This window comes from Podarcis erhardii (genome assembly GCF_964252035.2).
Source record: "Podarcis erhardii genome assembly, chromosome: 12".
In the NCBI taxonomy this organism is placed as follows: Eukaryota; Metazoa; Chordata; class Lepidosauria; order Squamata; family Lacertidae; genus Podarcis; species Podarcis erhardii.
The window spans coordinates 10,450,793-10,476,864 of NC_138513.1; the positions used below are offsets into that span (position 1 = coordinate 10,450,793).

Here is a 26,072-nt window from a genome sequence, read left to right on the forward strand (position 1 = left end):
TGAGTAGGCAAACTAAGGCCCAGGGGCCGGATCCGGCACAATCGTCTTCTAAATCTGGCCCGCGGACGGTCCAGGAATCAGTGTGTTTTTACATGAGTAGAATGTGTGCTTTTATTTAAAATGCATCTCTGGGTTATTTATGGGGCCTGCCTGGTGTTTTCACATGAGCAGAATGTGTGCTTTTATTTAAAATGCATCTCTGGGTTATTTGTGGGGCATAGGAATTCGTTTTTTTTTTCTCCCCTCCCCCCCCAAAAAATATAGTCTGGCCCTCCACAAGGTCTAAGGGACAGTGGACCAGCCCCCTGCTGAAAAAGTTTTCTGACCCCTGGTATAATACATACACTTTCCCTGAGCAGAGGGCACTTAATTTACAACAATTAATGGCAGACTAGAATTCAACACAGTTACCTGATGAGCCCGTGGGCCTGAGATCAAGGGACACGATGCCATGAAGGAGCATGCCAGCTTCTCCTTTTCAGCTCAATGAAAAGCAGACAACAAGGCTTCCTACCACCAACCTAGTACTGAAAGCGAGGAGATATAATTCACAGCAAGGGGTGATTTGGGCTTCTAGCAATAAGAATCAAAGGAATTGAAGCTGACAGTGTTTGGCTGAGATCAACAGCAACAGTTCTTGGTCTCCTACAATGCTAATCGAATTCAGCTTTGTTCATTTTTTGGAACTATTGTGCCTCTGGTCCATTGCTGCAACAGGGAATATTCTGCAATCCAGATGTCCAAATAGATGGGGCAGGAAAGAAAATAACAAAAGGCTTCTGAGAAAGATGGATGGCTTCTACTTATTACATTTTAACATCTCCTGGTAGGTCTGGGAGGGACCCCAGTCTGGAACCCTGGGGGTCAGTGTGGACAATACAGAGCTAGACAGACTCAGTATTAGTCAGCTTCCTTAAGTTCCTATCCCTTCCAGGCATGCGTGAACACTTTGTATGATTGAGTGCTCTTGAATTATTTGAATAAATTTTGAAAACTGGTATCATTGCACCAATCTCTGCAACCTTATCCTCCGAACCCAGGTGGCATTTGTGACATTGTTCCTGAACTTAAAAGCAGAAGGCGTACCTATGTGATACACAAGGTGGGCCTTATGTCTCATTCTAGGCAATGGCCAAGGTATGCATAGGGGCAGACCAAGCTTTGCCTTTCCATTTCTGCTTACTGTTAAAAAAACTCAAGAAGTTAACAAGATAGATAGAGGCTTGCACTGTTCTCTTTTGCTTTCTGCAGTGGTAGAAAAGATGAAGCCAGGGCAAAAGTCCGGGGATAGCTGGGCTTGATAAAGCTATTCAGATTAGGTCATGTGAGCTTCCCTATTGCTGGCAGGTGCTGATCTCAGCTCCCAGATGAATGTGCAACTTCATCAGCATGATGTAGTGCTGTTAAACAGATTCACAGAATTGTAGAGTCGGAAGGGACTCAAAGGAAGACCTCAAAATTCAGGTTTTGGGGGGACTGGGGATGTTCAACTGTGTTGTGTTTTAAGCTCCATTTTAAAAAAATTGGACAGGGCTAAAAACTCACAAAAGCAACTGAACAAGAACCTGAGATACTGTTTTAGAAGAAAATTTGGAAACTTTTCTTTGTGGTATGGCAAAAATGCTAACTAGTATTGCCATTTTTGCCGTACTACTCCCATCACTTTTTTAAAAATGTAGAGAGGTCACAATAAGCAGCATAGATGTACTCTAGAGAAGAAGAAGCAGATACAGCCTCATTAAAATGTATCCTTGTGTAGCTTCGTCGCCCATAGATCCTTTTCACAAATCTGAACTAGTTGCTGCTGCTTGGCTATACATTGTTCATAGCACAAGTCAAGTCCAGCTCAAGACATACCTTTGGGTTAGTCTTCCAATCAGCAGAGTGGCATTTCCTGCAGCTCCTTATTATTCCACTTGCAGATCATTGTTTTTGAGAACTTCAGCTCTTCTTTCCCCACCTACGACACAAGTCTCTCGCTTTTTCTGCCCTGTAATTGCCGGCATGTAGCATCAATGTGTCAGCTGTCAGCCTGAAGACACTTGCCGGCTGCCCTTCAAACTATGCCGTTGCTTGGCACCGATGAGAGGAAGTTAGTTAAAACGCTCTGTGCACCCTTTGAAGAGCCCAATGACAATTTGGAAAAGGAACAGGGCATATGCATTGGGTACTCCAAATGGCAGGTTTAAGAGGGCATCAATGGCAATGTTCATAATGCATAATGTGGATCTTGACTTTCTAACATAGGCTCCTACAGCCTTTCAAGAACTAAAGTTTGATCAAACAAAAATAGAATGGGAATTACAGTAGTCTTAGTGTTTTATCTTAAAATGTGGTGATATGTATTTATTTAGAAGTGTGCAGCTTGCATGCATGTAGCCCACAGCTTTGCTTAGAAGCAAGTCCTACTGTGTTTAGTGAAGCCTACTCCAAGGTAAGAGTGGATAGCAATGCAATGCCTTTGCCCTCTTTTTAACACCCATGTAGGATTGTAATCTGGAGCCACCACATAAACCCAAGGCATGATCCATCACCTGACCTTTAAAGCCCTATACGGCCTAGGACCCTCGTACCTACGGGACCGCCTCTCCTGGTATGTCCCACAGAGGAACTTACGGTCTTCAAACAAAAACATCTTGAAGGTCCCAGGCCACAGAGAGGTTAGGCTGGCCTCAACTAGAGCCAGGGCTTTTTCGGCTGTGGCTCCGATCTGGTGGAACGCTCTGTCACAAGAGACTAGGGCCCTGCGGGACTTGACATCTTTCCGCAGGGCCTGCAAGACAGAGCTGTTCCACCAGGCCTTTGGTCAGAGCACAGCCTGACTCCCTCCTTTGGCAATCTTCACAGGACTCTAGCCCAATGGTTGCCATCAATTTGATTTGAATTAATTTTAGAATGAAATGATTTTAGAATGTTGTACTATTTTATTGTTGTTAGCCACCCTGAGCCCGGCTTCGGCTGGGGAGGGCTGGATATAAATAATTTTTTTTTATTTTTATTATTATTATTATTATTGACCAACTTTAAGCACAGTTTGCCCATTGATTTCAATAGGAGAGCTAAGCATTTAATTAGCAGTTCTTAGAATGCTGCTTTGGCTGAAACCATGCCCTTAATTCTGGGTATCTTAACATGCTAGTGATTGAATATTTATGAGCAACCAGAAATACTTTTTGTTAGTGACACTGAATGGAAAGCACGTGCTTTATAAATATAAGCAAATATTGAAATATTTGCTATGCAATCCCATGTTCCATGGGTGCTCCAAAGGATATATAGAGCTTCAAGTGAGCAGTTTTCTTCATTCAATTCATTATTTAGGCATTTTCATGCATGAGAGAGGAATGTGTGTAATATAGTCAAACCTGCCATTGTACCGAATGGGGAAGTTCTTGCTTGCAGGGGAGCTCCATGAGTGCACTGGAGCAACGGTGCCTGAAAGGATCCTCTGGATTGGATCACTGGTCCTGTCTACTCTTGACAGTAAGGAGTAGCAACCAAGTCTACTCCCAGCTAAGGGAGCTGGGCATGTTTAGCCTGGAGAAGAGGAGGTTAAGGGGTGATATGATAGCCATGTTCAAATATATAAAAGGATGTCACATAGAGGAGGGAGAAAGGTTGTTTTCTGCTGCTCCAGAGAAGCGGACACGGAGCAATGGTTCCAAACTACAAGAAAAAAGATTCCACCTAAACATTAGGAAGAACTTCCTGACAGAAAGAGCTGTTCGACAGTGGAATTTGCTGCCAAGGAGTGTGGTGGAGTCTCCTTCTTTGGAGGTCTTTAAGCAGAGGCTTGACAACCATATGTCAGGAGTGCTCTGATGGTGTTTCCTGCTTGGCAGGGGGTTGGACTCGATGGCCCTTGTGGTCTCTTCCAACTCTATGATTCTATCATTCTATGATTCTATGAAGTCAAATGGGAGCATTTTGCCCTGAATCACCAAGTGCTGGAAGGCATACTTTCAATGATCATCTATTTCCCCTCTGTTTGCATGCCAGAAGTTTCTGCTCATACATTTCTTTCTAGGAACAAAACAAATGCATCAAACTCTATTTTATGCTGAGAAGGCCAAATAGCAAGAATTGAAATAAGAATCTCCTTTTTCAAGGCCAGATTTCTCTCCCCACCACCCCAGCTAGCTCTCTTGCAGCAAACATAAAAAGACCTTTTAGAAATGTTTCTAATGCTTCTGAGATGCTTAATGTCTCTCAGTGGGGCTCTGCTGAGGCAAGAGTCACACTTCAGCAATCAAATTTGTCATCTAAAGAGACAGAGAAGGACTGCTTGCCTCCCACTATTTGTTTGATTGTTATTATGTGCCCCTCTGGAGATGAGCTGCAGGAAAATAAACAAAGCAATTTGAAGAGAGGAAGTTGCCTTCTCCAAAGCCAGTCCATTGGTCTATCTAGTTAGGGCTACTATCTTTGCCAGGGTTGCTGAACCTGCTGGACTCTAACTCCCATCATCCCTAAGTAGCATAGCCAATGGCAAAGGATGATGGGAGCTGCAGTCCAGAAACATCTGGAAAGTCACAAGATGCCCCACTTCTGGTCTATACTGATTGGCAGTGCATGGCAGGACAGAATTGTTGGGATTCGCAGGATGATGAGTGAGTTTGCAGGCTTCAACAGGCTGATGCAATACTCTGTGAAGTGCTGGGTCAGAGTGACTCAGCAGGAATATGATTGGCTATCACCTGTTTTAAAAGGAAAGCCTGTTCAACAGTGGTTGTGCTGTGGGGGTTGTGCTGTGGTGTGGTGGTGCTGTGGTGGAGAGTATTCGTTTGCCTTAAGGAGCAGGTACTCTGTATGGACTGTTTTTGAAAATACCTGTATATAGCTCACATTAAAAAGAGTGCACTGGAAAAACCTGGGACTCTGAGCGTTTCTGCTAAAAGCGCCATGAGGAATTCGCGACAAGAATCTCAAACAAAGGTGCGCTCTCCCAATCCCACATTCCCACTATGTTTATACTCCTTTCTCAGCGACGTCTATACTGGCTTGGTCCTGTCCACAGAATGGAATATGACAGGATCCCCAAGAACATGCTCTATGGGGAGCTGGCTTCTGGCACCAGACCCATGAAGGCTGGCAACATCCCCTGCCATGTGGGAATCCCTTGCAGGCGGCCGCAGTGCCTGGAGACAAGGAGGAATGACTGCTGGGAAGAGTGCAGAGGAAAGATACCCCATCATGCATCTGCAGCAGCAGAACCAGACACTTTCATCTTCCCCAGCTGCAACAGAACATGTCTCTCCCATATTGGTCTCTACAGCCACAGCAGGTGCTGCAACCTTCCAACAGACTTCACCCTTAAAGGCACACTCCTCCATTGTCTCTTGAGACAAACAGATGACAACAACTCCAGGCTGTTAGGAGGTTTTTTCCCCAGCCTTAACCTGGAGATGAAAGTATTGAACATAGGACTTTTTGCATATAAAGTGTGTGCCCTACCACTTTGCTATGGCCACAGGGTCACAGAGATGGAACATATCAGACCCTCAAATTGACTTCCCCCATAAGGCGGAACACCGTTGATCAAATTGTAGCACCAGTCTCCTTGCCTTTTTGTGATAGATGCCTTAAAAAGGTAAAGGTACCCCTGCCCGTACGGGCCAGTCTTGACAGACTCTGGGGTTGTGTGCTCATCTCACTCTATAGGCCGGGGGTCAGTGGTGTCCGCAGACACTTCTGGGTCACGTGGCCAGCGTGACGAAGCTGCTCTGGAGAGCCAGCGCAGCACACGGAATGCCGTTTACCTTCCCGCTAGTAAGCGGTCCCTATTTATCTACTTGCCCCCGGGGGTGCTTTCGAACTGCTAGGTTGGCAGGCGCTGGGACCGAGCAGCGGGAGCGCACCCTGCCGCGGGGATTCGAACCGCCGACCATGCGATCGGCAAGTCCTAGGCGCTGAGGTTTAAACCACAGTGCCACCCGCGTCCTGATTGCTTTTCTAAGGCTATGTATGGAATGCATAATAATTTAGATAAAACTGGAGTGGGTGTCAAGGTGGTCTGTAGATTTCATTATGGCCCCCCTATTTTTCTCTGTATAATCTGGGCACTGCATCCGGTCAGAATTTGCCATCCATCAATACTGGAGAAATACCCCAAACCTGGGTGCATATAGCCACATTATGGAGCTAACACAGCACAATTCTCTACAGGGAACATCCCATATTATCTCTGGGTTATCTTGTGGGGGTGGGGGTAATATACACCTCCTCCAGCAAGATGTACCAGAATGAAACTAGAAAGCAAAAACAAAACAAAACAAAACAAAACACCCCCTCCCCCAAAAAAGAACCCTACTGAGCATGAGCACTGAAAAATTCTTCTTGCTCCACACTTTTAAAAACCTTAAAGGGCCATGCATGTGGGTTGCCAGTGTACAGTGGTACCTCTGGATGCGAACGGGATCCATTCCGGAGCCCCGTTCGCATCTAGAAGTGAAAACAACCCGCGTCCGCGGGTCGCGATTCGTCGCTTCTGCACATGTGTGTGACGTCATTTTGACCGTCTGCGCATGCACAAGCAGCGAAACCCAGAAGTAATGCACTCCATTACATCTGGGTCACCACAGCACGCAACCCAAAAATACTTATCCCGAAGTTATATACACACCCGAGGTATGACTGTTTCTGCAGTGATTGCCAGACAGACACATTAAGCATCACCATTCACAAATAGTGCCTGGATGTTGACAGTAAAGTGTGAGACTTCAGAACTGATAAGCCTGTGCATGTGTGGATGTCACATGCCAGAACGGGTTGCCAACTTTTTAATCAACCCTTTCACCTGTGCCCTGAGCCACAGCCTGATTTACTGCAGGAATTACTAAGTGAAGTTTTTCAAGGCATGGATCTAAAACATTTTTACCTGCTAATTGCTGCTAATCGAGTCATTGCTAAAGGCACAGAAGGGAGTGTGGAATTCTGGCAACCTTAGTACCTGGTCTACTTGGAGATTAGGCCACATGCATTTTCCAAACTAAAGATCCTGAGTTGAGCTCTATTTGATATGGCAGGGGAGAGAGAACTGAAATATTGACTCAGACCCTGCCACAAACTATGCTTTCATAAACCCAAAATAATGTAACCTTGCTTCATTTGAATATAGCTCATTTGTAAAAAGTTTTATTCGTAAAGCTGGAAAACTGAAAGGAAATTTGCTCCCAAATAAACAAAGCATTGAATTCCATTTGCCATTTATCCCTCACAGCCTTGATTCAGAAAAGTGCTTAACAATATGCTTACATAATTTCATTGCTTTCCCACCATCGTGCTTTCATGTTTTTCTGCAGTACTGAGAATTCTCAGGGGCTACATCTTGGAGAAAGGCAAAGTGGGGAGGGGAGGGGAATACAAGCAAAAATGTGGGACTGTATCAAAAGGTTATTGCTTAAAATTCAGAGTTTGGCCTTAATGTTTGCAACAAAGAAGTTAACAGAAGCAGAAAACATGGTATCACCTTAGGCTTTCTGAGAACTTAATTCTATTAGGATTTACTAGGTCATTTGTTTTTGATAGGGGGTGATTTTTAAGTGAACTCATTAGAGTCAGACAAATGCATTGTACAACACAACACTGTCATGTAGAGTGCTCCTGTTTACGTTCGAGCTCCAACCATGCCCTTTTTTCAGGATATTCCATTCCACCCCCCCCCCCAGCTTTCCCAAAACAAAACCCCAACAGTCTCCCAGGATTCTATAGCCAGCCACTGAACCCGTTCCATCTGCATTGGGGCTCATTTACTTGCCCTCCCCTTAGGTGTGTCGTTCCCCGCCCCCCCAACAAAAAAAGATTTCTCATACTTCAAACTTTGTGGTCCTACCAGCCTGTTCATATCCTCTTTGTGCGTGCTGGTGTTGTTGTTTTGTCTACACGAAGACTGGCACTTGGAGAATTGAGTACCCTATCAGTATATACGATGTGCAAGAGACCACAAAGGTCAACCTTTGATTGCAAGAAGCATTCTCCAAGTCTGTAACTTCAGCACTGAGTTAATGGCCTGTTAACTTCATCACTGCCACACGGCTCTGAAGGAGAACCTCCACACATTGCTGGTGTCAAAGCAGCTAAGTGTGCAAACACATGCATCTTACAGGTAGCTTGCCAGGCAGCTGCAGAATCCTGAATAATGGAAGATGGTGGCAAATATGCGACTTTACTTTGTTGGGATGCGGAAAATGGCCTTGTGAGGCAGAGAACTGAGGATCTTCATAAGTTTCTCTCTCGTCATTGGCAGCCCGTTTTCTCTATCAAAACAAGCCCTTCGTGAAATGTGAGGTTGTTTAATTAGCTGCCTACACTCACTTAATATAGAATGACAGTTCTTCTTACAACAGCAGAATGACAGTTGTTTGCTAAGACGGCACTCACAAGCTTCTGAAAGGTGTGTGATGGAAAGGATGGGGGAGTTGGTGTCTCTTTACAATGTTTGATTCCACTTGGAACAGCTGTTCCTTCTCCTCCTCTTCCTATTACAAAGTGCCCAACATTTTCTAAGCATGAATATTGAGAAGAAAATAAATAAGGCCCTCCTTGCCTGCAGGCTCACAATCTAACAGAAGCAATACAAATGGAAAAAGGAGTGGGGAGGGAAGAAGAAATCAAGCCTTGGAGCTTGATCAATGGGCTGATCAATGGGACCAAGATGGTCTCCCCCTTGTCAGAATGCTCTTCCTGGTAGGCAAGAGGTACAACCTCAGAGTGAGCCTTGCTCCCCTTCTCCAAGCAGCCAAGAGCCAGAGGTCAGTGGAGAGAGCTCTCTCAAGGACTGCATGCCAATGAGTTGGTCTCCTCATTGCAGGGCTGACGCAAGATATTTTGCTGCCTAGGGTGAAGGAGAAGAGGATGCCTCTCCTCGCTCCAGGTACAAAAGTTGAACAGCCTGTCTGTTGAGACTTAACTTCACTATACATTTTAGGGGCCAGGCAAAAACCTTCCTCTTCAACCAGGCCTTTGGCTGATTAATATTCTACAGCCTTTAAAATGTATTTGTGGGAGTTGGGATTATTGTTTTGTTTTGACTATTTATTTTGTGCTTCTATCCTGTATTTTTATCTTGCGAACTGCCCTGAGATCTTCAGATGACAGGTGGTATATAAATTATAACAACAACAACAGTGGGGGGGGGGTGTAGCAGCATCTTCCATAGCACATGAGGGCATCATTTTTCTCCTGCATTCTATATGATTTGTGCTCGTGATGATATTGGGGTGGTTATGCAAGATCCCACTTGCAATGCTGTTTGCACTTGCAAAAGCTTTGGGGGCAGCCATACTGCTTCATTGCCAGTTGGTGCCTGTCCTGTTGCAACAGGACATCACCACACAAATGTGCCCCTTTAGACGGCAATCATGTGGCAACATTGCAGAAGCATCACAACAACAAAGAACAACAAAGAAAGGGGAATGATGTGTGGATGGTCCGGAATAAACCCACCATTCATGCATGATTATTGTGTCAATGACATGTTACAGGATACAGACAACGAACACCAGCCTTGAGAGGCCATATGTGGGCACAGAGCAGGATGTGGGGTACACACAGCCCTGCCTGATCCCAGCCATGTGCTAGCTGTGCTAGCTGGGACTGCTAGGAGTTGTCCAAAGCATCAGAAAGCAGAGCTGTAGCCGAGAGGGGGGGGGAGGGTGCTAGCCAGGTTTTCTGCCCCAGGTGAAGCTTCCAGAAGAGCACCATTGAGGCCCCTAGACTGTGTGTGTGTGTGTGTGTGTGTGTGTGTGATGGGGTGGGTGCCAAACGGGGTCTTTGACCTGGGTGAAATAAAGCCTAGTTTTGCCTCTGCAGAAAGGCACTGGGTTGGCAAAGGTTGATATATAAGTACTACTTACTTCTCCCTATCAAAAGTTATGGCTTCTTTTCAAAAGTGTCTTAAAATTCAAACAGAGCCCTCTGCATTATGCTGCATTAGGCGCTTACCTCTTTAGCTGTTAGCAGGCAAAATTATTAATGCTTTCCTTGACTGTACTGTACGGAACAATCTGAGATAAAAACGAACGGCGAACAAGTGGTTTTAAAATGCCAAAGAAACAAAATGGGTAGGACTGCCCTCCAGTTAATCCAAACCCTGGAAAGAATCATTGATTTCAAAGAAGGCAGTCTCACAGCTCAGAGACTACAACAGAGAGGAAGAGAGCTGAAAGATTTTTAAAGGATGCAGATAGTATAGAGAACATGGTTAGTTTTCTTGTAAGAGGAGCACTTAGTGCTACTGCTGTTTCGGAATTACCCAAGGCTCTGCCATTCAGTAGTCTTATTAACATGTCAAACTATGGTCTACCAGGACACCATAAATAAACTTACACAACTCACACTTATATTGCTCCTCTCCAGTTCTTTCAGGTCTGGTGGGACAGCTAAGCCAAAGATTGGTTTAGCCTGTCCAAACCCAGGAACTTAGTAAAGGTCTCTCTTCCTTAGCCATGATCTGCAACCATTGGCTAAACCTTGGCTTGCTTTTTTCTTCTTCTTCTTTTTAGCAAAGAAGCTTCCTAACATTGTGGTGTTGTGGGGCAGGGAGCATGATAACACCAGGCAACCCCATTCCTGCAGCATGGCCATTGTTCCATTTCCAGCAGTGAACAGAAAATATTTGACATCTTCAGTGCTCAGACCAACAAGAAGTCCTGACCCAGAAGCTTTTATTGCATGTCTGAGCACTAGTTCCTGGGGATATGGTGCTCATGCCCTGTTTGTGGGCTCCCCATGGGCATTTGATTGGTTGCAGTGATAACTGAATGCTGGACTGGCTAGGCCTTCATTGTGATCCGGTAGGATGTCATAGGATTTACAGTATGTCACTTAGTTGGTCTGGTAGGGGCTGGTCTACCTGGATTTCTCTCTTTGAGGCAGAGCTGGCTGGGAGGACACAGGCTAAACCCCTGGCCTGACATCCTTCTAGACAACAGTTCAAGACATATTTCAGGACTGAGTCCCGGCGAGCCACCTCACCCAACATGAAGCTGGCAGATTGCAATTAATGGTAAAAACAGTCAGCATAAAATTCTCCAAAGCCTTCCTGCTGTGTACATAATGACTCTCCTATCAGCATCAGCGGGAAAGTTTATTGTCCCCACATAGTCAGGATCTACCTTGGGTATTCTCGTCATATATTAAACTGGTGATTTGTAGCTCTTGCCAGAAGAATAGGGGAAAAGGCATCGTGCTTACTACCATTTAGTAATGTAATGTTCTGTACTTACTTCAGTTGTTTATCTTGCAGGCGGCATTTTCTGACTTGCTTGGCCAGAATGGAGCACTAAGAAAATCCTGGATATGACCTCACCAGGCAGGGATGATGTAAGCTTTCTTTTTTTTTTAATTTTTTATTCGTTAATCGACACACAAAAAGAGTGAGAAACACAAGCAAGACATAGACAAAGAAAACCTACACCAAACGCCAACATAAAAAAAGTACACAAAACCACTGTTCTTACAATACTTCTATAACATAGCTATTTCTTTCAGGACTTCCTTCAGCTTGGCCGCAAATCATTCGAAGCAATAAAAAAAGTTACACGTTCCGTCGTTTATATTGTCATTGTATCTAATTTTGTTTTCTATTTACTTTAAACAATAACCCATAATCTTTCACAGTGCATCTTTAAAACCCTTTAGCGTTATTTGACCTTCACTAATACATTCCAGATAATCTACATACTTTCCCCAATCTTTGATGAACACTTGGTCTTTCCTATATCTAATTTTCCCCGTTAGTTTATCAAGCTCTGCATATTCCGATAATTTGGATCTCCACTCTTCCACTGTTGGAGTTTCTTGCTGTTTCCACCTCTGGGCTATTAGCACCCTTGCAGCCGTTACCGCATAGTATACCAATTTGCTATCCTCTTTCTTTATCTCTTGTTGTAATATTCCTAATAGAAAGATTTCGGGTTTCTTTAAAAACGTGTATTTTAGTATCTTTTTTAATTCCGTATAGACTTTCTCCCAAAACTGCTTAACCCTTCCACACTCCCACCACATGTGGTAAAAGGAGCCCTCTGCATCTTTACACCTCCAGCACTTGTTGTCTACCTTATACATTTTTGAAAGTTTCATGGGTGTCAAGTGCCATCTGTAGAACATCTTCATAACATTCTCCCTTATTACAATACACGCCGTGAAATTCAACCCGTCCTTCCAAAATCTTTCCCAGTCCTCAAATTGTATACTGTGCCCTATGTCCTTTGCCCAGCGGATCATCACAGATTTGACCTCCTCATCTCCTAAATTCCAATCTAACAACATCTTATACATCTTTGATATAGTTTTCGTTTTGCTATTTATTATCTCCGTCTGGAAATTAGAGTCTTTATCCGCATAGCCTCTTTCTCTAATGTCTTTGTTGAACATCTGATTCACCTGTTGATGGTGAAGCCAGTCATAAACATGTTCTTTTATTTGTTCATAAGATTTAGTTCTCCATTTCCCATCTACCTTCGTTACTAGCTGATTGTATGTTGCCCAGTTTTTCCTCATGTTGGTAGTTTTTATGCTTGTTATTTCAAGAGGTGATAACCAGTGTGGTGTTTTCGGCTCTAACACGTTTTTATATCTTTCCCACACTTCAATTAGCGGCCCTCTGAAGATATGATTACCAAACCCCTTGTGTGCTTTCATCTTATCCTTCCATAAGTAGGCGTGCCAGCCAAAGAAGTTATCGAAGCCCTCAAGATCGAGTAGCTCCGTACTCTCCAACTTAACCCAGTCTTTTAGCCAACTTAAGCATGATGCCTCGTAATATAGTCTCAAATCTGGCAGGGCAAAGCCCCCCCTTTCCTTTACATCTGTCAATAGTTTAAATTGTATTCTGGGTCTTTTGCCCTGCCATATATATCTCGAGACTATCCTCTGCCATTCCTTAAAGATCTTATTACCCTTTATTATAGGGATGGTCTGAAATAAAAACATTAGTCTTGGTAGTACATTCATCTTAACTATATTAATTCTTCCCCACAATGACAGTTTCAGCCGTCCCCATTTTTCTAAATCTCTCTTTATTTCCCTCCATATCGGCTCGTAATTATTTTTATATAAGTCTATATTTTTAGGTGTTAGCCAGATACCGAGGTATTTAACTTTTTTGGCCATCTCTATCTGTGATTGCTGTTGAATTAATTCTGTTGTTCTTGAATCTATATTTTTGCCTATCATCTTTGTTTTTGTTTTATTTAATTTAAACCCCGCAACCTCTCCAAATAATTCTATTTCTTTCAATATCTCTCCTATTGAAGTTACTGGGTCTTCTGTCATTACTACTAGATCATCTGCGAATGCTTTTGTTTTATAAATATTCTGACCTAAGATCACTCCCTTTATATTCTCATTTTGCCTTATTGAATTAAGGAGAACTTCTAACACTGTTATAAATAACAGCGGGGAGAGCGGACATCCCTGTCTCGTTCCTTTCTGTATCTTTATCTCTTCTGTTAACATATTATTCACGATCAATTTGGCCCTCTGTTCTGTATATATTGCCCTTACCCCATTAAAGAAGTCGTAGCCTACATCCATATGTTCTAGATTTTTTAACATAAACTTCCAAATCACATTATCAAACGCCTTTTCGGCATCAATAAACATCATTATAACTTGTTTATCAATCCTGACAGACAAGAATTCTAGCATGTCGACAATAATTCTTGTATTATCCCTCATCAACCGGCCTGGGATGATGTAAGCTTTCAGAGAGGTGGTAGGACACCCAGTCGTTTGCTTACTTCTGTGATCATTTCGAATGGAGATTCATCCCTAAGAAATAGGTTAGTTTTTTATTATTTATTTAAAGGAGCAAAAAAGAAAGACAGTGAAAGGGAGAGGAGGAGGAAGGACAGAATGCAATTGGATTGGGAATTTGTGTCCTCAGAAGAACTCACTGGCATGGCACTGAGCCGAAAGCAGTGCTATTGCTGAGCAGGAGTAGAAGCAGTGGCAGTCGAGCATGCTGGAGGAATTGAGGGGGTGGATCTGTGCCGCTGGCAGCCCTTCCAACAGGGAGCAGGGTGTCGCAAACTTTCTACTCCCAGGGCCCCATATTCCCAAAAGGATGTTGATGGAAGCAGAGTTTGGCATAATTAGAATGCAATTGCTGACTCTACCACTATCTTTAGAAATGGCTAAACTCTTTGCCACAGCATTTTCCTCATGGAAAGCACACTTAGCTTTCCCCCGGCTAAGTGCAACCAGTTGCTCTGGAGCCATTGTGACTCAGCTTCCCTGTTTTCAGCAGAATTTGTTCATACAGAGGCTCTAAGCGGAGACTCAGGTAGACAAGAGTGCCACCAACCACCACCACCACCACAACAACAATGCATGCAACTTACAAACTTCAACCCAGCAGGAGCTGGCCACAAATTATAGCCTAGACACTCTGAAGGATCTGCCCTCCTCTCCCATCTCCCAGTTCACCATCATTTCCAGGGACTGCCCCATGACATCAAGGTCCCTAGATCTCAGGTTTGGTCTGGGATGCTCCTGACCTGGCGACTCTACATCCATTAGAGAGGACCAAACAGTTTTAGTCCTTGGATCAGTATCTAGAAATTATGATAGCTCAGAATACAGTTACCTTACTTAACTCAGAAAAGCAAGTTCAGCCGATAGCTTTATTTCACTGGAATTTCCCACCACCCCCATTGCAAGGACACAGCAGACTGAACAACCAGGAGTGAAAGGCCATCAAGTCTGTGAAAGCAGAATTGCAAGTATCTTTACTAGGGTGAAGAAGCCAGTTGTCCTGCGGGGTTTAGGGTAACTTTTATTTCTCACTTGGCTTCCTGGGGCCTTTGATGTCTAGCATCCTCTGAGTCATTAAAATAGTTTGATGTTTTCCTTAAGCTGTGTGGCCAAAAATAATGCTTAAAATAAGAAGAAGAAGAAGTCCTGGTTTCTTTCTTTTTTTCTGATGGTTCAGAGGTTTTGCTCTAATTCTGCTGAAAGGCCAAATATCAGCATGTGCATTCTAGCAAAGAAATATTCATGCTACGTGACGAGGGCGCAAATGTCTCAGGAAATAAACAGATAGGCAAATTTAACATGCGACAAAATGGAACTTTAAATGGGGAAAATGTACCGAAAGAACAAAGAAATGCTTTGTGTCCTTAAAATGGGGAAAATGTACCGAAAGAACAAAGAAATGCTGCAGACATTTGAGATAAAGAATAGGTACAGTAATAGGTGATCTGTCACTATTTGAGTTAGACGATAGGTAATAGGCGATCTGTTACTATTCTACCTGGCTGCAGCAGAGAGATGGATCACCTAAGTCCATTTAATCAGCTTGGCTGACAGACCAGATGCAATTTGGCTCCTTCCTACCTGAATTGGAATAAGAGAATGAGAACAGCCCTCCTGGATCAGACCATTAGTCAACCTAGTTCAGTATCATCATCAGTTCATATATCACTGTCTGACTTGGTACAAAACATATTTATATATTTTATAATTACTTAAAAAATAAAATCTGCCTTTCCACATTCCCATGACTGTAAATATTCATTTCGCACAGCAAGGTGGAAAGCTGAAATGAATCAAAGCATGTTGTTGTTTAGTCGTTTAGTCGTGTCCGACTCTTCGTGACCCCATGGACCAGAGCACGCCAGGCACTCCTGTCTTCCACTGCCTCCCGCAGTTTGGTCAGACTCATGTTTGTAGCTTCGAGAACACTAATTGGCCGACCATGCCCAGGAGAAAGGCCTCTGGTTTCTTCAGGAAGGTATATTTAAATACCTTTTTCATTTTGTTATAAATCATCTCCCAGAATGTCTTAATGCTTGGGCATGTCCACCAAAGGTGAAAGAATGTACCTTCAATCTCATTACAATTCCAACATTTATTATCGGGCATAAATTGAGGTTTAAAAGGCACATTCAAAACTTTTGTGCATGGCAATATCCTTTTATGAATGGGGTACGGGAAACAGCTTTGATCACCTCCCTCATTTGCACTACAGGTACTCAGATATTTTATTTATATGGGCACTGTACAAACAGTCAGCAGAAGGTACATCATGGAAGCATATATGAATTAGATTGAACTTGTCCTCAAATAGATGGCGCATAATCTGTACAATGCAAATGGATGCATGTGTATATCAACAGCAGTGGCCTGCTGGATCAGGGCAGCCTTACCAAGACAGCCTTACTGAGTGCTCCAGTTACCTCCCATGTAGACTACCGTAATGCACTCTACCTTGGGCTGCCCTTGAAAATGCTCCAGAAACTGCAGCTAAGTGCAGAATGCAGCAGCAAGAGCATCGACTGGCAACTCAGCATAGTCATACGGTGTTGACTGACACCCATTTTGCCAGATCTGACCTGGTGGCATGTATTGTAAAGGGGACCCCTGACCTTTAAGTCCAGTCGCGGACGACTCTGGGGTTGCGGCGCTCATCTCACTTTACTGGCCATGGGAGCTGACATTTGTCCGCAGATAGTTTTTCTGGGTCATGTGGCCAGCATCACTAAGCCGCTTCTGGCAAACCAGAGCAGCACACAGAAATGCCATTTACCTTCCCACTGGAGCAGTACCTATTTATCTACTTGCACTTTGACGTGCTTTCAAACTGCTAGGTTGGCAGGAGCTGGGACCGAACAACAGGAACTCACTCCATTACAGGGATTTGAACCGCTGACCTTCCGATCACCAAGCCCCCCATATTCCTCTTCCTCCGCCAGTGTGTGGCCCTCAGACTGAAAAAGGTTCCCAGCCCCTGTTCTACTGCAGTTTTCTAAGCTGTATATATACATATAAATAATTCTGAAACTATTCTATCTATGGCTAAAAAAAAGTGACAAGTTCATGAAAAATATAGCCTAGGGATCTCTGGAAAGACGTAAGCTGATAATGTCATAATGATGAGTCAAAGCTAACTTTTTTCCCATGACTATGCATTCACCCAGAATTTACTCAGCGTGAGTTACTCTTTTATTTAGGAATCTGAATGTATACTTGTTCAAATTGCAAACATGCATGGAATTTCAGTTCTGTTGCTCTGTCAGACCAGGTTTCAGAGGGCAGTGGTGTGCCCTGGCATATGAATCACTCATAACATGTGGCTAGAGAGCTAATTACCCCTTTCATCTTAGAGCATGGGTAGGCAAACTAAGGCCCAGGGGCCGGATCCGGCCCAGTCGCCTTCTCAGTACGTGTTTTTACATGAGTAGAATGTGTCCTTTTATTTAAAATGCATCTCTGTGTTATTTGTGGGGCATAGGAATTTGTTCCCCCCCCCTTCAAAATATAGTCCGGCCCCCCACAAGGTCTGAGGGACAGTGGACCAGCCCCCTGCTGAAAAAGTTTGCTGAACCCTGTCTTAGAGTGACAGGATTATTCCTCTGTGTGCAGAATGCCCTTCCCTCATCCCAGAGCCACCACAGCAACTACAGCCCTGGCAGTGGCATAGCGTGGGGGTGCAGGGGGGGCCGGGCGCACCGGGCGCAACATCTGGGGGGGCGCGCTCGCCGCCTCCGGAGTCGCTGAAGAGCCTCGGGCGCAGGCTGTAGCAGAGCCCCATGGCAGCAGCCCAGGCAGCAGCAAGAAGAAGCTGGCAGCGCCGGCAGGTTAGGGGCGCAAATTACTTGCCTTGCCCCGGGTGCTGACAACCCACGCTACGCCGCTGAGCCCTGGTCCACCAGGGCAAATGAGGCAGAAGCCTACTCACCTCCCCCATCTGCCTGCCTACATCCAATCAGGGTCTGTCTGTCATTGGCTCCGCCTCAATCTAACAGTCCCATTGGGTACCAGAGCCCACTGCTGGAATACAATAACTGCAGTGAGAGGGAAATTTTAAAAAAGTAAATAACAGAAGGGGAACATGGGGAAATATTTTTATTTTATTTTTTAAGAAGCATGTGATGTGTGGAGGAAGAACTCCAGTGATGCGGAACAAAAGTTAAAAGCTTGAACTATTAGCCCCACTTCTGGTAAATGATTATCGGAGCGTACCTTTTGTATAACCGCACAAAGGAAACTTAGCACACCTTCTCTTGCTTTCTATGAGATAGTGGATTGTTTCTAAGCGGTTGATGGTCTGAATCTATTTGACGCCCGATAATTACTGGCCAGTCACTTCATGTCATGAGTTTCTCGCCATTGTGTGAGTGGCTACACTACCATAGCTTCATGAAAATGTGTTTCCTGACTGCACCTGCAAATATTACTGGGGTTACATAAACAGTTGTGTGTTGACAGCTTTAATAAAGAGGCTTCCATTTTAATGGGACGTTGCTACTAGCCACCAAAGTTATAAGGCAGATTGCCACCTTTACAGAACACTTAAGTGCATGACAGATCTCGTGGGCTGGAAGCATTTATAGCTGGGTCACTTCAGGCTGAGCCCTTTGCTGGAACCTCAAAGAAAAATGTTATTCTCTTCCTCCAGAATTTTCATTCCTGGTGCGTCAAACTCGTGTGTGTTTTGTTTGAACTTGGCTTTTCTTGTCAGTAAGGGGACTGGGCTTCTGCACCTTTAATAACTGTGTAGATAGAAGAGGGGTGTTCAACAGGTGTAGCTTGGCATGCAGCAAATGGTTTTAACAACTACTGAAAGTACAGGAGTCCGGCCCTCTTTGGAATCATGTCACCATAGCTGCTACTGGTGCTGCTGCTGGTAGTATCCTGGTACATTTGGCCTGGTAGAATGCCATTTTGCTGTGCCATTGTTGCAAACAAGCCAATTCAAAAGCCTCGCATCTGCTAACATCAGTCCAGCATTTGGCAACAGGTAAAAGGGACGTGGGTGGCACTGTGGGTTAAACCACAGAGCCTAGGGCTTGTCAATCAGAGAGTCAGTGGTTCGAATCCCCATAACGGGGTGAGCTCCTATTGCTTGGTCCCTGCTCCAGCCAACCTAGCAGTTCGAAAGCATAAATAGGTACTGCTCCGGCAGGAAGGTAAACGGCATTTCTGTGCGCTGCTCTGGTTCGCCAGAAGCGGCTTAGTCATGCTGGCCACATGACCCAGAAGCTGTACACCAGCTCCCTTGGCCAATAAAGCGAGATGAGCGCCACAACTCCAGAGTCGGTCACAACTGGACCTAATGGTCAGGGGTCCCTTTATCTTTACCTAAACTCATTTGAACCAGCTGTGCAGCACATGTCACATACTGAAAAAGCAGGCTTCATTTCCCTCTTTCTTAAGAGATCCAGCAGCTTGGAATAGCATGTCTCCTTGCTGCTGGCTGTGTACACAGTGCCATCTTGAAAGGTGGCTAGGTCATTCTTTTTCTCAGTTCAGATCGAATTGGTTTGGGGGGAAAGTTGCATCAAAACACAGTGTTTCATAACAAATTATAGGATAGATACAGGATAGATGTGACTTGTAGCTAACATCGCAACCTCTTCCCAAACCAGTGGTGGGAGTGGACTGGATGCAGAGTAACAGGAGTTTTCCTGGATGCAGAGTAACAGGAGTGTCACAACCACTGTTTGAACAAAGGACAACAAACATACAAACGCCATCTTAAAGTAGGTGACAGAAGCCTTCCTCTGCTATTTAATTTTTGGAATGAAAAGTAAACACAAAGGTGGAGATGTAAGTCAATCAGCTTTGGAACTAATTGCAGAGGACTGACAACTTTTGACAGATTGATTGTTCTAGCAAAGTGTGTGATTTGGAACAAACAGTTCTCTCCCTCCATAGTCCTTAGACAGGTGGGAACAAAAGGAGAGGAATGTGAAGCTTTCTAATTTTATACCAGGTTGCCAGAGGTGCCAGGGCTGATTTCTACCTCTCACTGAGGTACTGCACCTGTATCTAGGCTGTACAACGGCAGGTGAGAACTTGTATGCATGCATGCTTTTCCATACACGACAAAAAATTCTTTTCAATTAGAAAATTTGCATGCCTAAAGCCACCAAAAAACTGGTGGCTAAAGTGAAATTTGAGCCACCTCTCCTCCAATGCATTCACTTAATACAGACCACAATTCCCTTGGGGTTTTCATCCAACTCCAATCCTTCCTATGTTCACATTCATAGATAGAATAGCAATTGACAGCATCCAGACTGTCAATAATTTGTTCCTTATACACTTTTCAATACATTTCTCCATCGTTTTCCTACCCGCAAGAAGTTTTCCTTTTCTTGGTGACCGAGTTACCTTAAATGGCTATGCATGAGCTGGTAAAATTGCTTGAGGACCAGTAACTTTTGCTAACTTATTTGCCAAACACTGCAAAGGCAAGAAGTCTGTTCAAGTAATTTCACTTATCTGTTGAAAACAGCATCAGGTGATTGTTTTGCCCCAGCTGAAGTTTCTGAACATTTCAAAATTGCATCTCCATGTACAATGAATTACAATATTCCAGCCTGGATGTTACTCAAGGATAGATAGCCTACGTGTGTACTTCTTGTGACAGAGGAAAAACAATAATTGCTTCCCAATGACCTCAAAAATTCAAGATGTGTCACCCAAGGACCGCAAATAAATAACAACAGAACTTTGCAAGACAATGATACTCAGGAACAGAAAGGAAACTTCAAAAAGAAAAAAGAAAAAAGCAGAGAGTAAGGGAGTTGTCAATTACCTCTCTGCCCAGACCAACAGGAGGCATAGTGAGATAGTTAAATCAAGGGGTGAATTTCAGAGTAGGATGATAGAGTGCAGTGTGGAAATTGCTGAGATGACTGCTGTCTCCTCCGAGAAATCTGAAAGGGCAAGGCTTGACAGTTTCATCAGGAAAAAATTGTCTCAGGTCTGACCTGAGAGATATTGCATCATTCCGGTGTCACAACAGCTCACACTGAGAGGATATAAAAGTGTGTTTATCAAAACCAATAATGCCAGGATTCCAACAAAAGATAGATAAGAAACTCAAAATCAGATTGCAGCTCGGCTGTGACTCAGACATTTAGGGCTTCGTTACCAGAGTTACTGTGCATAACATAAGGCATGTCTCCTTCACCCGTCTGATCCTGCACAAACATCAGGGATATGCATAGGTTGGGGGGGGATTATTCCACCAAGGATTGTATTCCCATGGTGGTACACGTTCGGGTGCCACATGCCAATGGCAGACAAGACCAGAGCTGGCAGAGGATGAGGCAAGAGCCACTCCAAACTCCCTCTCTAATTTCCTCTCTTTGAGACAGGTCGGGAAGTGGATCTTTCCAGAGAGTTGCATTCAGAAGCAAACAGTCTTCTATGTGGGCCATCCAAGAGCAAATCATGTGAATAGCCTGAGCCATTCAGATGTTCCAGAGGTTGGCTAGGGCTTCGACAGGAGCGCCAGTCATATAAGCCAGAAAATTCCCCAGATAGTGGGATGCTCAGCAGGTGAAAGATGGTTTGGAAAGTTCAGCTGGTGCAGAATTCGCCAGCCCGATTGCTCACCAGGGCAAAATGGTTTAAGCACATTATACTGATGCTGGCCTGACTGCACTGGCTGCCAATCAGTTTCTGGGCCCAATTCAATGTGCTGGTTTAGACCTATAAAGCCCATGGCCGCAATACCTCAAGGACTGCCTCTGGACCCTGAGATCATCATCTGAGGCCCTTCTTTGTGTGCCTCCTCCATGAGCTGTCCAGAGGATGGGGACATGAGAACAGGCCTTTTCTGCAGGGGCTCCCAGTTTGTGGAATGCTCTCCCAAGGGCAGCTTGCCTGGTACCTTCATTACAAATCTTTAGGTACCAGACAAAAACATACCTCTTCTCCCAGGCCTTTCTTTGGCTAATTAAACAATCTATGGCCTTTTAAACTATGTGTGGTGCTGGGGGTTCTTGTTTTTGTTTGTCGCTACGTTACGCATTTTTCTGTTTTTATATGGTAAACTGCCCTGTGATTCTTGAATGAAAGGTGGTATAGAAATATAATAATAATAATAATAATAATAATAATAATAATAATAATAATAATTGGTTGTACAAACAAGTTTGTCAGGGAAAACTTGTTCACACAGTTGATTCAGCAGACACAACCAGGAGTGCACTTTAGGACTCGTGATTATACCCTGGCACCACATCTCTGCCTGATGTCACATACTATGTCAGAGGGAGGGCCAACAGCATTACATGCCAAATTTGAATCCCCAGTGGGCCAATTTTCGCCTGCAGGCTAGAGGTTCTCCATTCCCAGTGGCGTAGCGTGGGTTGTCAGCACCCGGGGCAAGGCAAATAATTTGCGCCCCCTAACCCGTGGATTTGCGCCCCCTAACCCGTGGATTTGCCCTAACCCCAGATGTTGCGCCTGGTGCGGCCGGCCCCCCCTGCACCCCCCACGCTACGCCACTGTCCATTCCTGGGGTAACAGATGGGTAGGGGCTCCTGGTGAGTTTGGGGACCAAATGCTACCCTGTTGCAGGGATTTCAGTGCAGGAGGGGGAAAGTGAACCTTTATGTCACAAGTGCCAAGGACCCAGCAATTGTTCCAGAAAGCTCACCGATTTCAAAATCATTTGCCGATGCTGTGCCCTGCAGTGATTGTGGGTGATTCATTTAAATTCTGGATATGCAAGCACGCACGCAGGTAGCTAATCATGTCTTGGCTTTCGTAAGACATTTCACTATCTAGGTCATGTGGAGAAAATACCAGTGAATCAAAACTGAGAACCATGTTTCCAAAAGAAAGGCATGCAGAGAGAGCACTTGAGAGTGGTAGGATCTGAATATGAATTAGGGAGCGAGAGAGGAAGGAGAGTGAAGTACCTGTAAAATGTAGTGCTTATCAACTTGTTGCCGAGATATAATCAGCTGCTAAGACATTTTTATATAAAATTGGAGAACCTGAAAAATGGGGGGGGGGGAGGTCCCCCTGCTCTAATGCACACAGCGCTTTGCCGCTAAGCGATTCATTATAATTTAGGTAAAGTACTGTGAAACAAGCATATAAGTGCCAGTTTCCATGTTATGCTGTGCTGGGTTTTCTGGAAGATGCCATAAAAAGGAATGGGGGGGGGAGCACATGAGGTGAGCCACCAACAGGCAAAGCTGCAAGAGAACAGGCCAAACCAGACATGCTGGTGCAAAGACAGGACACCGCAGGTGCTGGGACTGGCAGCTCAGATGTGGTGTTGGAACCTCACCTGAGCACCTTGGGGCAGCAGTGGGCTGATCCCTCTGCCAGGTACTCCACATAGCTGCTTCTCCACTCATCTCCACCTGCTCACGGAGGTGCCTTCTGGGATATGTTCAGAGGAGGGCAACCAATTTGATCAGGTATCTGGAAACCAAGCCTTATGAGGAATAGTTGAGGGAGCTGGGTATGTTTACGCTGGAGAAGAGAAGACGAGGAAGTTATGCAATAGCCATCTTCAAATATCGGAAGGGTTGTCCTATTGTAACAAAAAAATTCTTAATAAATTAAAAAAACAAAAACAAATATCGGAAGGGTTGTCAAATGGAAAATGGAACAAGCTTGTTTTCTGCCGCTTCGGAGGTCAGGATCTGAACCAGTGGATTCAAGTAACCAGGAAGGAGACGGTTTGCAGTCCAACTCCCCCTCTACCCTACACACACATTCCTTAACAACCTTTCCAGATGGTTTGGACCACAACTCCTATCAACCCCAGCCAGCATGGCCTTAGCATGTCTGAAGGAGACTAAAGCTACAGAAAATTTACTGGTGATGAGTGTTACGTATGCAGGTATTTTGGCCAAAGCCAGGCTGTATGCATGTAATGCAAGTCTAGGCCTTCAGGAGCTCTGCATAACAAGAGACAGAGAGGATTCTAAAACCCTCCAATGACATTGTTAGGAGCTGGAAGGCAGCCAATCCCTGCTGAGATAGGACTAGTGTTATGATTCGCTAATTGCAGCATTAGGGTGACCTATCACAGGCGGTGTGTGTGTTTTGCCTGGGCCGGCTTATATACTGGGCCAAGTGCCCCATTTGTCATTCTTGTTCTTGTTCCTGATGTAAGTCCTTTTTGAGCTGAATCTCAGTCTTGGGTCACGCCTGAACCCACCTACACATCAATGAGTATTTTTGCTTTATTCATGCAATTCAATTTTAGAATACAAAATGCATGTGTTGTGTGTAAAAAAATATGCTAAGTAACGTGTTGGTCCTGAAGCTCAGCATAAATATCTGCCGGATTTTCATTTAATATTTCATTGTTGTTCAAGAAGCCAAGCAGCATTTGGTCTCCTTGACACCTTTAGATTCCCTTGGCAGTTTCCCTTCATAATAAGCTACAGATAACCCCTTGCTAAAGTGGTCTTTTTAAAATGTTAAGAGTGAAATGTTGTCAAGGCAACAGCGTGGATTTCCCCATCAGGCTGAATACTGTTTGGAAGAAGTGCTATTTCCTCATTTCACCTCCCTCAAATGTGTGCAAATGTGCAATCGGTTTTTTCCAACTCCCCTCAGACACTAAGCTGCAGTCACTGAGCATTGCTCTCTTTGATAAGGTGTCACTGGGTGAGGCTCATATTTATGCTCAGCCAGCCAGCCTAGATAGCAGCAGGTCTGGCTGCATCCCTTCGCTCCTTAAAATGTAGAGCCTGTCATCTTTCCTGCACTCCATCCCACTCTATCCAGGCTTTATAGTAAACACTTCCTAGACTGAAAGAGAATCACCCATCTTTTTTCACAAGCTAGAATTCCCTGATCATCAGTAGCAACAGAGTCTCTGAGTCTGGAGATTTGCCTTATCTCTTTAAACCAGGGGTGGGGAAGCTCAATGCCAGGGGACAAATGTGGCCCTCCAGGCTTATTGTGGCCCTTGGAACTCTCTCCAGGCCACGCCCCTCACAAGCCCTGCCCACCGTGAGTGGTTGTGCCTGGCTGGAATGTTTCCTTGAACTCTGATAATGCCTTTCGCGTGTATGAATGGAGGATAAAGAGGTGAGTGTAGAAGCTAGCCTACTGTACAAAGGTGAAATTTGCATTTGTTACTCCAATTATTTATGTCTCTGGCTCTGGCCACACCTGGCATAAGGCCCTTGGAAGGCTTCCCAGAATGAAATGTGGCCCACGGTCTATTAAAAAAAAAGCCACCCTGTTTTAAAACTACCGTATTTTTGGCTCTATAAGACTCACTTTTTCCCTCCTAAAAAGTAAGGGGAAATGTGTGTGCGTCTTATGGAGTGAATGCAAGCTGTGCAGCTATCCCAGAAGCCAGAACAGCAAGAGGGATCACTCCTTTCGCTGCGCAGCGATCCCGCTTGCTGTTCTGGCTTCTGGTATTCAGAATTATTTTTTTCTTGTTCTCCTCCTACAAAAACTAGGTGCATCTTATAGTCTGGTGCGTCTTATAGAGCGAAAAATACGGTACTAATTTATTGTGGCATCTTCATCCTTTTGCTGGTGCCCCTCACTCACTTGGTCCTTGGGAAGGAGCCCATGACAAAAACCACAATTGCTGTTCTTCCCATTTAAACCATAGTTTTAAAGGTACAGTGAAAACCTCAAGTTCTGAGCCAGCAAGCTCCATGAGGACTCAGGTCGAATTTAGAGGCGAATTTAGGGGAGCGCGGCCAGTTCCATTGCACTGGGGATGGAGCCTTGGTGGCGCCACAGCTATGATGTAGAATGGAGGGCAAGAGGCGGGGATGCTGAATATTGGTGTTGCAGGAACTGCTGAAATTTGAGACCCCAAGGTCCCCCACTGGTTATACCTTTTCTGGAAGTCTCTAGCACATTGGCTACCACATTGTTTTCATTCATTTAGATTAGTATTGTCAGGTTTCAGCCCCCAAATCCCGCTTGTTCCATTAAATGTTCAGAGGCAACAGGAGGAAATGAAGCTGTAGCACCCATTCTCTTCACTGGGCCCCTACTGTCTACAGGAATATTTGCCTGAGGCTAGATGAGAAATCAGTGACAGAGTTCAGTCTAGGTTGCTAGGAAATTGCAGTTCCCTGGCCTGGATTGCAAAGGTAACCCGATCAGAGCTTTGCAATGCTTTCTCAGCATAATTCAATACAGAGTTAGGCTCAATCCTATGCAGAGCTACTGCTGCATAGGATCAGAATTTTTGTGTAAAAAGGATGCAGGCAGTCACTGCAGAAGAAACTTGCCTGATTGTTTTGGACCTTTGATGCAGTTTGGCAGGCGCCACAGACCAGGAGATGGGAAAGCAAGAGCCAATCTTGTCACTTCTCTTGAGT

The 26,072-nt window shown here is 44.5% G+C and overlaps 1 protein-coding gene across 1 annotated transcript in view; it reads left to right on the forward strand.

Moving 5' to 3' along the window:
- The first annotated feature begins 840 nt into the window (after window positions 1-840).
- Window positions 841-26,072, forward strand: part of INSIG1 (insulin induced gene 1) — a 110,869-nt gene continuing 85,637 nt past the window's right edge. The window contains exon 1 of the mRNA XM_081834536.1: window positions 841-844. The gene's annotated coding sequence lies outside the window, so the exon portion shown is untranslated. The remainder of the gene's footprint in view (window positions 845-26,072) is intronic.